At 33.2% G+C, this 12971-nt stretch overlaps 1 pseudogene; it reads left to right on the top strand.

Annotated features, from left to right (window-relative positions):
* The first annotated feature begins 798 nt into the window (after window positions 1-798).
* LOC101426748 (spermine synthase pseudogene) lies at window positions 799-1886 on the top strand (annotated as a pseudogene).
* The last annotated feature ends 11085 nt before the right edge of the window (window positions 1887-12971 follow it).

The following is a 12971-nucleotide window of genomic DNA, read 5'->3' as shown; positions in this document are numbered from 1 at the left end:
CGTTCCCAGAATCTTTCTCTTCAGACCTTCCATTGCCCCTTGATTTTGTCGGGAAGATTCTGGTGGAGCCCACATCTTTTCTGGATTAAATTTAATCCAGGGGCGCCCAGATTTGGGGTTCACCCGAGTCCTCCCGGCTTCCTCGGGGATTTGGAAGGGGCAGCAAAATGCTACCGTCTCTGGCCTTCATTTATTGTCCCTTCGTGGTCGCCATTAATGTTGTGGAATTTAAGAGAAGTTCAATTATTTGAGTATAGAGAGGCCAGGACTCAGCAATGATTTTGAGAAGGAAAAATGGTTTATTGACGGCCGGCCGGACTCGGGAGCTTTCTGTTTGAATCCCGAGCCCGGAACAAGATTTTCAAACGTCTTTTATACAGAGAGGAAAGGCCAAATGGTCCCTTTGTTTCAGTTCTCAATAGGCTTCAATTAGCATATATCTCTTTCACATCTTAGGTAAGCTTTTAGCAAGGACTCCAGACATTTTAGATAAGCCTTGGTTTTTGCATTTCCCCTAAATACTTAAAGTTTATAGCCCTTGCTTTGTTAAACATTTCCTGGGACTGGAGCCTGCTGTCTCCGTCCCTAAGGGCAGGACTGCAGCCTCTTACCGTTCCACACCCACAAGTCAAATAACTTAGTTATCTCTGAAGAGACAAAGAGCCTTCCACCCATAGCCCACATCAAGCTATTAATGGTTGAAGTGTGTTTAGACTCTGCCAGTAGTGCAATGATGTGCCACATGTCCCCAATTCCCCCACTGCGTGGCTCAAGCATGGCATGGGGCTTCATCACAGCATGGCAGGCCTTGCTTTCATGCCTGGCACCAAAGCTGATAGTAAGACCATTCTAGAAGGCTTCCAGTTCATTTTCCAGGAGCAGGGAATGATAAGAGTCAGTGTATACCTGGTAAGACAGGGCTATTTAGAACCTTACATGAACAAAAATGGTAACTTGGCCAATTTGAGAATTTACCCACATAGTTTGGTGGTGTTGGACTTTTAGAGTTATGACAGTAATGCACAAGGCAAAGAAGAAATTGACATTCTTTTGAATAATGTAAAAGAAAGAATGAAAGAATTGAGTCAGGTCAGTACTGGTAAGGTGAAGCAATTAGCACCCCTAGTTTCCAGAAGGGTCCCTTGACAGATACTGGTCCACTGCTGATGGATACCTATATCACATGATATAGGTGAAATGATGTATAATGAAGACTCACCTTATCAGATCACCAAAATTCTACACTCAAAACAATTTGGATATATTCTCATCATAATTGAGGATGTCAATTTGGCAGAGAATGATTTGACATATACCCATGCCATTGTGGCGTACGAAGGAAGACTACATCGGCAAAGATGTAGTAATTTTAGGGGTTGGAGATAGGGGCATATTATGTGTAATAGTAATAGTAAAACTGAAAACAAAGATGGTCACTATGGTAGAGATTGACCAAATGGTGATTGATGGGTGTAAGAAACAGATGCAAAAATCATGTGTTGAGAGTCTTAGATAATCTTAAGGGAGTATGCTTTCAGGTTCTAATAAAATACTGTATTGCAATACTGAAGGAATACACCAAGAAGAGAGAAAGTTTGATTATATGATTAACGACTTGACAACTGTTCTAATTTCCACTTCTCCAGAAGAAGACTCCAAATGGGAGTTTCTCAGACTGCTTCTTGATCTTTCAATGAAAGTATTGAAACAGGATGGGAAAATTTTTACAAAGGAGAACTGCATCAATTTGACAGAAGCCCTGTCGTTCTATGCAGAACAACTCAGCAACTGTGTTGTCCTGAGAATTCTCAATGGAGATCATCTTCGTTCATTTATACTTGGAATTGTGAGAATTTTACACTCTTTGGAAGAAAACTAAACCTTGAAGATCAATATCACCTAAACATGTTTTCTGCAAATAGTCACCCTGACCTTTATATGCTGTACAGGACACTGAAAGGAGTCAGAAAGTTGCATGTGAATTCTTTTTCAAATATGATTCTTAATTTTAGAAAAGCAAATAAAAATGTATAGTTTGATGATCATGGGTGTTATTTTTTGAATGTTGGCTAAGTGAAGAATAGGCAGCCCTTTGAAGGCTGCTGAATGCAGTGAACTCCTTGAATGCAATTATTCTTACTTCTTATTTCTGTGTGGGCTTTCATGGTTTTGATTTTGACCAACCTTCAATTTGGATATCTGGAAGATTGGACATCATTGTTTTGTTCATGAAGGAAGTTCTTTATATTACTTTTTTTTGTCAAAAAACTCAATAGAATTTGGTGCTTATGAGTTAAGAAAATGAATAGCATCACATCCATCAAAATTACAAAAGACAGAGAAAAAAAGATGGGCTTGACTTTAAGAGAGCAACATGAAGAATCTTGGTGGTGATGGAACTGTGTAAGTATCTTGACTGTATCAGTGCCAATATCCTGGTTATGATAATGTATGATTTTGCAACCTGCTATTTTTGGTGGGAACTGAGTAAAGGATAAAAGGGATCTCTGTATTATTTCTTAAAACTGCAAGCAAATCTACAATTATCTCAAAAAGGTTTAATTAAAAATATGTATCTGACCACAGAAAATATAATCTGCTAAATTCTAATGTATCATTTATCCCTTAAATAAGTAAATATATATCTATTGCTATATACATGTATGTTAGAACTAAGTCATATTTTCTTTAACATATGTCTATTAAAATGAGTATTTTCATCAGATGTGTACATGAAATGTGTTATTGTCCCACATTAATATATTCATGTCATTGTTGAGTTAAAACAGGTTTCATGATAATTGATGGAGTCACATACACAATTAACCACTCTACCCAAAATTTTTATGAGTTGTTCTAGTAAACCTTTCTACTTTTACATCATATCATCACAATAGCAACTGAATATCCTCAAGCATCCTTTTGCTTAAAATGAAAATTATCTTGAATCTTTATATGAAACTGCAAAAGCTATTGATTTTCCTCAAAGATCATAATGATCCCATCCTAAATTCCTGTGGAAAAGATGCCACAGGGCCTAATTCTAATTTTCATAAGTCCAGCCATTTGTTGAATTGAGGCAATTCTGCAAATAAAACCAGAATTCAAAGTTTTCTCACTTCTCAAGTGAAAATGTTATTTTCAAAGATAAAAACATATCTAGATGAAAAAGATAGATATGGAAACATAGAAATATAAAATTACTATGTTTGGAAGGAATCTTGTAAAGAAAATTTGCACAGAAATCCCTCTACTTGATTCTCTAATTAACTCAAAAGCAAATGGCCTCACATTTGTAACTGGCATAAAATTGGTTTACCTTATAATTTGCAAATAAAGGGCTTTAATTGCTTGAGAATGAACAAATAAGGAAGACCCGATAATAACAAAACAAAGAAACATTCCTGAAGACAGCAAAACAATTAGCAGGAAGTCTTTTTATTTATGGAGTCAGAGTCTGTGGTAATTATTCATTAGCTTTACCACAGTTTAGAGAGAACATATGTACATTTTCCTGCATCTTATTAGGAGATAGCAACTTAAGTAAAACAACAGAACTAATTAAAGAAACTATTATATATACACAAAATATAATATCTTTTAGAATTTAGTTTAAAAATGTAATATTTTCATACTGTCAAGGTAAGCATGCTTTGGCAATATGTGTCTCAATGCCAGTTTTATGCATTTTACTTTAAAAAGTCTTAATGGAATTATTTAAAGTGTGTTTATGCACAAACAGGGAAAGGTTTTTACTCCACTCTTAAAATGTAATGCAACATGCATTATTTCAAATTGAGAATTCTACTCTGTGACTACCTACCTAAATTGGCTTGAAATGAAAAGGTAAATGAAATTTAAAGAGCTTTTCTTTTTCAGAACTTAAAGAGATGCAGCTGTTCCAGCAAAAGCAAATGATTATAAATTATTAGTGTCAATCAAGGACATGATTTCCATCTCCTGATTAAATCTATACAAAAGATCTTCAAACACACAATTCTGCTGCCAAGGAATGACAAATCAATCATGAGAGACAATACAAGTGAGTGATTAGGCTCTAGGCAAAAGACAATCACATGTGGGTGGCATTTTTACCCTATTCAAAGTCCTATTAATCAGAAAATGGGAGTGACCAATAATTTCATCTACTTTTATTTAAACATTAAAAGGTTACAGTATAAGTATTCTTTACCCTACAACATTGAAACAACAAAGGGAAAGGCTTAAATGACCTTTAAATATGTTTGCTTAAGAAAACATATTATAGGTTTACTCAAATGCTTTCAATAAACGTGGGTGGGTAGTAATTGCTTTGATGCAACGAAAAAATATAGACCACTTAATTAAACAACAAAATGGCAAGTTTTTTCCACATTTTCTAGATTGATTCATGCTGGTATCAAGTGGATTGTCATGTCTAATAGGATTTGGTTTCCATCACTAAGTCAAAAGATTTCAGGCACAATGACAAATGAAACTGGAAAAATACTGGCAACATTGAAGTCATACCTCAGAGAGAAATTTTGATTTTATGAATTGACATATATATTTTCATTTTATTACTACATATTTTTTAAAAGTCATCACCCCTCAGATACATTTTAGCTTAGCAACTTTTTGACGTGACAACTATCTGAATACATATAATTTCAAACAACACAACTATTTTTAGAGTAAAGATTTTATATTTATTAACTATGAATCAATTATATAATCTTAATATTTAATAATGTTATTTTAAAATGGAATAAGAAAAGGGATGGAACATTTGGATTTCTAATTTTTAAGAGTGGTTAAAATCATTCATTATAATCATTAATATATTGGGAATATATTAATATGCAAATACTTTAAAAAGTCATTATCAAATTGATAATTCCCATTCAAATACATCATTACAAAATGCTGTTATATTTTTTAAAATATACAGCTTTTAATTTTATGTGTGTAATACAATGAGGGGTCTTTAAAACATACTAAATATTTATAAAATTACTTTGTGATATATGAATGAAATAAAGATAATGTTAATAGTACTAAGACTAAGTAAGTCTAATATTTTATATTTATTTACAGTAATCTGTATTAGCAATCCTTCAAGATAGGCCATTATTCTCATTTATAGATGAGATACCTGAGGTACAAATTACATAACTTAATCAAAGCCACACAGTTATTGACTAGTGTTAATTTTTCAAATTATCCACCCAGATTTTTAAATTTAAAGACCCATTTTGATAGAATTATGAGCAAATAAGTAATGCCAGGGAATAAATAAGGAAATGCAATTGCACTGTTCCTAAGGCACAGAAAATGTCAACAGTGACCTGCATAACATTTTATACTTCCATTTCCACATACCAAATTTGTCTGTAGTTTGATCAGAGTCAGACCTAGTAAATTCAACTTCCACTGACCTGTTTAGTTTGTTTTCTCTTTCTGTTTTTAGATTTGTTTTGAAATGAGAGTAAAAGCATTCCCGTTCACCTTCCTTTAATGTCACTGGTTTGGTGTCCTTCTTTAATGCTCCTAATTTTTGTTTCCCAGAGGAGTCACTAGGAAGAAGCACTAGTGTTATCTCGGAGTTTTATATTCATACAAATAAATCTTGAATGTATACGTGTGTGTGTGTGTGTCTATGCATGAATGTGTACTTCTTTGCATAAGTTTTGAAAAAGTTATTGTGTTTTCCACAGGAATGATTGCTCTACAAATCAAAAGATGCCACTTATATAATATTTTATTTAATACTGGAAATTATTATATATATTATATAAAATACACTTGCCACTGTCTATCAGGTATTTATTCATCTCTCCCTAGAGTGTATACTTCATGCAGATTTTTAAAATTCCACCACACTTGACCCATCCCTATACTGGACACAGTAGGGACAAATAGACTAGGAAGAAAGCTTTCAGGAAAAATACTTTTAACTTTGATGCACACCTATCTATGAGATTCCTCTACACTGATTATTTTTCTTTGTTTGAATTAAATATATTTGGATATCTAGTGCTACATAAATATAGCATTTATTATATAGAAAAAAATATTTTTTAAAAATAAATATATTAACAGTGTGCCTTTGGATCTACAATAATGTGACTATGGTAAATTTTACTAATTTCAAATATTCCCTGACCTTCCTTCTCAGAAAATTATATTCACGGTCTCATTTATGTATTCAATTGATCATAAAATGTGATCTGAAATGATAAGCCACTTATGAGGAGACTCTTTCAAAACCATTGCTTAGTTCCAGTAATTTCTCTTTTCCCTTTGGTATGAAACAGACAGTGCTTCAGATAGGGACGACTCCTTTAGCCTTGGCTTCCAAATAGTAATGAAATTGACAAGAGCCACATCTTACCCAGGATAGATATAAACCTTTTCAATTTTAAGCCCTTGAGATTGGGGAGTTGTTTGTTTCTGCAAGACACTAGTGTAAACCTACTAATGGAGCCACTCTCCAAAGGAGACAAAACTATTTATTTTCTCCATAGACATGCAAAATTTATATTGGCTTAAAAACAAAATAGCACTTTCTTACATTGAACAATCACTTCAGTAAGTATTTGAATGAGCAAATACTCAAAGAGCCAGACTGTGTAAAGAACTAGACTAATATTTAAGATGTAAAAAAATAAGCAGGTATAGTTCCAAATAGACACTATGGTTTGCATGATAAAACGGGAACACGAGCTGTAAGAAATGCCACAAGGCAAAGCATAAACACTTGTAAATTGAATTGAGAACAGGTAGAGTGTCTGTAGATTGGAGAGAAGTTTAGCAACTCTTCCTGAATGATGCGGTAAGTTAGTAGGATGTTAAATGACGGTAAAATTTGGCTGGACAGTAGTAGCTAACAGAAGGAAAGAGGAAGAGTGAGGTACAATCAAGGTTATATTGGAGGTTCTTTGGGCCAATATTTGAATGACTATAAAACTGAAAACTGGATCAATTGGATCCATGTTTCCCCAACTGTTCTACCACCAAACACTACTAAATGAGATGTCAATAAATGTACTGCAAATTATAGTCCTATGTTTAAATATGTATGAGAGATTCTGGAATAAGGAAATGGCAAACAGTTTTATTTAGGCTGAGCTTCTCAGAGAATTTAATATCCTAAAATATACTGTGAATATCAACTATGGAGATAAAATGTTCAGTTTTTCCTAGAATTAAATGGCCACAAAACAACTGTTTTTCATTGCATCTTTGTTAATATTTCAAGAAAGAACTATTTGGAACACAATTTAGGGAATGCTTGTAGAACAACCTTCAATACCATATTAAGGTCAATTAAGTGCTTAATTCTCAATTTTACTGGCTCCCAAACTTTTCAAGTATAAGAATTCTTTTTTTAAATAACAAAATGTAGTGGTATTAGGTGTATGATTAAAAGTGTTCAGAACTGAATCAAAATTTCTGAGTTAAAATCCCAATTTACTGCTTACAATAAATATAGCTGTGCAAGTTATTTCTATTAACTACACTTGCTCACCTGCAAACTGAAGATAGTAATCATGCATGGCTTATTCTGTTTTGTGTCTGTATGTCTGTGTGGGCATGTGTTTGAATGGATGTATTTGCAAGTGTGTGTGTGAACATATACACATGTTATAAATAAATGAGATTAATCTATATAAACTGACAGGCACAAAATAAAATGCCATTGATTGAGAAATAGATATAATACCCAAAACTTTAAAAAATTAGCAGTATTTTAAATTCATCTTTAATTAATGGCATTATACACATTTTAAAAATAGTAGCACCTTTTTGTGCAAGATATTTTAGTGTACAGTCAGTTGTGTCTATATGGATTTACAATTCCTTGAAAAACTTTGGGGAGTAACGGGTTAGGCATTGGAGAGTGACTGAAGATTTTTGAAGAGAGAAATGATGGGAAAAGGGTATATTTAAGAAGATATATTTTGTCAAAAGAATGTTTAGTGGATTCAGGCAATGAGAAAGAGGTAGTACACTAAAAAATCAATAAATGGCTGCAAGACAGGAATTTTACAATCGGCTTTAAAAATTCTCAACTCTTCAGCATAGTTAAAATAGATCAGAAGAAGTTCTTGAAAAATCACGAATGGAGATGTGAAGGAGAAAGTCCACGTTAATGGGATTCTAGCACATGTATTTGATGCTCAGGAAGTTCATCATCACTGATGCAGTCCTGCAGTAGATGCCGTTCTCCTGTGTGGTCTCGATCAGGCCATGGATGTAAACTTTGACATGGGCCAAAAGATGAGGGATGAGTATTAACTATAAGCCCCAGATTGAAAAGAGTTGACATAGGCTCTTGCCAGATCAGTGATCTAAATTGCAGTTCAAGTCATTGGGGTGTATCATTTATATTTTCAAAATATTTGAAAAAGAGGGTACATCATTATGCTTGAATTTAGCATTTTATCATAGCCTACTTCAAAGGCAGACTAATTGGTGTCATGGCAAAATTCATTTGTGGGTAAAGTGAAGTCTGCAACCTGTGGTGTAGGTTGACACTGTATGCATTTTTTTTTTAAATTAAATATGGATTGGAGTCAGAGAACAGGTAGAAATTCAAGAGAAATAAAAGTAAATGGGGTTTAGATGATGAACATTATAAAAAATGTAGCAACATCTCTGAGAAAAGACTACGTAATGATTATTGCTAATTACAGTTTTGCTAAATCCCAGGTTTGTTAATTAACAGATAAAACAATCTATTTTAATTGCATCTAATTAAGATAATTTAGACTCCAGAGTATTCTGTGTTGTTGAGAAAAGAAAAATAAGAATGAAGACTAATATTAATGAAAGCAGGTTTCTTTGTATTTTCAGACTGGTTAAAATTAATAATTTAAAAAATAAATATTTAAAATTTAAGTAATTTCAATTAGAAAATGTTTGGAAGAATTGCAAGTGTATCCTAAATGCTTGTTTTCAAGAATGAGTATACTGCCCATGTATTATTAAAATGTATTGAAATTTCTTTAATGGCATGTTTTTAATTACTTCTATGATTAAAGTAATGGTCTTTACTGAAAATGAGTGCCAATAAGTCAAATATGGAGTTTGTTTTAGGAATGCTCTTTTATGTATGAGCCATAAAGTTTCTTGTGCTGCATCAAGTTAGACAGACAATGAATATGCAAGGTAACCCAATAAAAGACAAGTTATATCTCAGAGCAGAAGAAATCCAAGTAGATATTTTTACTTATTGGTTCTGAAGGTATCTTAGAATCCAGGGTAAAAAAAGAGACCAATCTTCAATAGATCCTTTCAGTGTTTATATATTAATGGTGTTATCTCACAAATAACTTTTCATGAATCCACTCTTCCTCACTGACATTTTCCATACCTTTTCTCATGTTAAATTCCTAAGTACATAAATAAATCTGTTTTGATAGTATAAAATTTTGCAGACATAGTAGTTCTACCAACTCAGGAGTAATTGTAGGTTAGGTTGAGCAATTTTCCCTAAATAGGGCTGTGCTTATGGCATATTCCATAACTCAAAAGGCATATACATGGTATTAATGAGGATAAAAAATGTAATTTGCTCCTTTTTATCCTTCCCGATACCTATTCCTTATTTAATACTGTAATGTATTAAAACTTTTCATTTGAAGGTCTTCATTGTTTCCCACATCATCCCAAGTTTTAAAATTATTCCCCTTCTTATTACAAGGGCAACTCAAGAAACACATTATTTCATTAATAAATTTCAGTCCAACTAATGAAATGAATGATCTTTCAAATTTTAATTTTATTTCAAATAGTAGATGTACATACAGTAACAGTAAAGAGGCAACTCCTCATCCGCATTTCGTTTCATTCCATCCAAAGAAGATAGTAAATAATAATAGTGTCCAACTCTTTGATTTTTAACATTATAAAGCAGGAAGAGCTCTCAGAATATCTGTTACAATAGATTGGGAATTTACTGGATCACCATTTTGAAGCTAGGAGAAGTCAAATAAGGTGTCCTCAAGGCAGTGTTTTCTCTCAGAAGACTGGGATATTCCGAGAATGGCGACTCGTGATCCTTGGTCCCTGGCTTTCCTTCACATAGCCAAGCACATGGTGACCTCTCCTGGCTTCTCCTTTCTCTTCCGGGTTCCACTGACTTTTAGCTTCTGATTACTCCCTCTGGCTTTTTTTCTCTCTGTGACTTTCCTTTTAAGGCCTTCAGTAGGAGGATTAAGGCCCACCCTGATACAGCCGGGCCATCCCTTCATTGAAGTAGTCTCACCAAAATGTCCTTTTTACAAAAGTTCATATCCACAGGAATGGAATAAATTTAGGAACATGTTTTTCTGGGTCACATAGCTTCAAGCCACCATAGTCTTCTTATCTATCTCCAGGTATAAGGAGAACAAAATGAGCCCTGTAACCTTTATTAATAAGGTATTCTAATAACTTTAACTATTAAAAATATAATTTTGTAAAAAAATGTAATTCTTTTTAACGTTAAGTTCACATAAAAATAAAAAATAATCACTATAATCATCAACTAAAGAATGCAAAACATCTGTAGCAGCAGAGATCATAAAATGTTATTGATATATTCATTTAATCCACATTCATTCAAAAATGGTTATATATCATTTGTTCCAGACAGCAAGTCAAATATTTGGAGTAGGATCATATCAAAACATCACAACAACTTTGTGGAATAGTTATTTTTCTGATTTCATAGAAGAAAGTAGGATTCAGGAAACTAAGGAGCCACCATCATAAACTAGTTTATGTGGAGCCAAGATTCAACATGAAGTCTGTTGCCAATGCTGGTTTGCTTTCCATTGTAATTAATATTCCTAAAAAGCACTGAGAGAGAATGTAGGGGCTTTATAAATATAAGGAGTAGTCCTTGATTAATAGGAACATATTATTTACTTAAGAAATAATAAGGGACATTGAAAATAACAAGGCAATGTATCATCAGTGAAGAATCCACATTATAGGAAACCTTTTGGGCAGATTTTTGATGTGATTTAAGGAAAACTCAATGAATAAATAGTTGTTTCTCTTAAATTTTTATCCAAGTCTACCCATCAACTAAAAAAAAAAATTCAGCTTTCAAGAAGCACTGTATATAGATCTTATTGTTAAGAATGAATTGACATTGACTATTTAATAAAACAAACCAGGAAATCTTAGCAATTATAAGATCATTGCATGGATTCTTCCTCTTTTATTCAAAACCTCCTCTTTCCATCTTTCATTGCATTGCACATATGTCTTATTCCACATAGCACTATAAAATACCCATACATACTCATAGTTGCGCCAATTTTAGGCAATTCTGACAACCCCTGGAAGAGGTGGAAATTCCACTGTTAATCATTCTTTTTAAACACAGGGCAATGCACTTAAGTAAGGCAATGCACTTAAGAACTTCAGTGTCTTTCAGAGACTCCTTTTTAAAAATGCAAGGTGCTATTTTGGCAACATCTTGTAAATGCAGGGGAAGCTTTAGAAAAAGCTGAGGCCCCTGAGACTCAGTATGTCAGGGAATGTTTATGTGCAATATTATATTGTTATTGTTTGTTTGCACAGATTTCTTGTTTTTATTTCTTTGCCTTCTGTAAAGACTTGACTCAGCTGGTTCCTGGGGCTTGCTTTTCTCCGGGTTCAAGGTTCCTTTCTTCCTGGGGCTGGCTTCTCTTTCCTCTGTTAGCTTACTTCCTGGGACTCCAGTTTAAATTTTCAGCATCAAACTCTAATATTATATGGGATTAAGATTAGTTCTGGGAACACAGAATTCTGAGCTTTAAAGAGCTTTGAAGTGCAGACCTCTTCTCATCACTTTCACACAGGTGGACATGGTCCTTGCTGTGGTAATTAGCAAGACAGCACCAACGATAGGTGTCTTGTAGTTCAAGTTATTATGGCAAATTTCAACTTCCAATTCTCATACAGAGTTTTCCTTTCTTTGGTAAAATTAGGAAATCTTTTGTTGAGGAAGAAGGCAGTGTTTTTAACTCCTAATAATGACCAGTATTTTCTGGAAGAAGAAGGTTCACAAAATTAACTTTCTTTTGGATACACTTTTATCAAATTCGCTCCCAACTCTTAGTTAAAAATATTAACTAACTTAGTCCTAATTAATACATATTTTCAGTGTTAAAATAAGAGAAAAATGAATTATTTTCATGAAGAAATTAGTATTGTTGCATAATTTTGCTATAAAAGAAAACACTGGAAAGAAACTATTAGGAACCTAACTTTTAGGACCTTGTTTTAAAAATCAAAATTTAGATGGAATCAAACATTCAGTTATTTCAGGGTCATTCCAGGGTCCAGAAAATATCAAAAAAGAAAATATCAATGGGGTCTTCCTAAATTTCCATATATTAAAGTGATATTGTTAGGAAGTTCCTGCTTCATGGAATTTACTACCAGTTTTGTTATGCAGATTCAGATTTACTCTGAAGCAGCTGCTGGAGAAGCTGCTTTTATAGAAATCTAAACAAGGCAGACCTGACTTTGGAAGTAGCTATTGACTTTCTGTATCCTACGCAGTTTCATATTGATCTTGAAGCAACTCAATTACCCACACCTGGAAGAGGCAATGAATTTGAATAGTGTTCATGGCTTTTTTATATACATCTTTTTCCCCCTTTGTGAAGGGCAATGGCTTACACTTTGCAAAATGAATCAGTAAGGAGATCCTCTTGTTCTCTTCTTGAAGGTAATAGAAAAAAATGGTTAAGAAAAAGCACTAGCAAGTTCAATGTAGAGATTATTTATGAATCCTATTCTATTTAAATTTCATAGTCTTTATGAATAGTGTTTTCCTTTTTTAAAATTCTAAGCTATTTAAGTATCAAATCTCAAATAGTTAAGGTTTTAAGGAACAACTGATGTCTCTTTTTCAAAAATAAATAAAAGAAGAAACAATATCTGGAGAAGAGACATATTGCAGGAAAATTGAATTACTCTTTACTGAGCAATGACTAGGTTATTTT

This window comes from Dasypus novemcinctus, chromosome 4 (assembly GCF_030445035.2).
Source record: "Dasypus novemcinctus isolate mDasNov1 chromosome 4, mDasNov1.1.hap2, whole genome shotgun sequence".
In the NCBI taxonomy this organism is placed as follows: domain Eukaryota; kingdom Metazoa; phylum Chordata; class Mammalia; order Cingulata; family Dasypodidae; genus Dasypus; species Dasypus novemcinctus.
The sequence above is the reverse complement of the archived record's forward strand: the minus strand, read 5'-3'. Positions and strand labels throughout refer to the sequence as shown.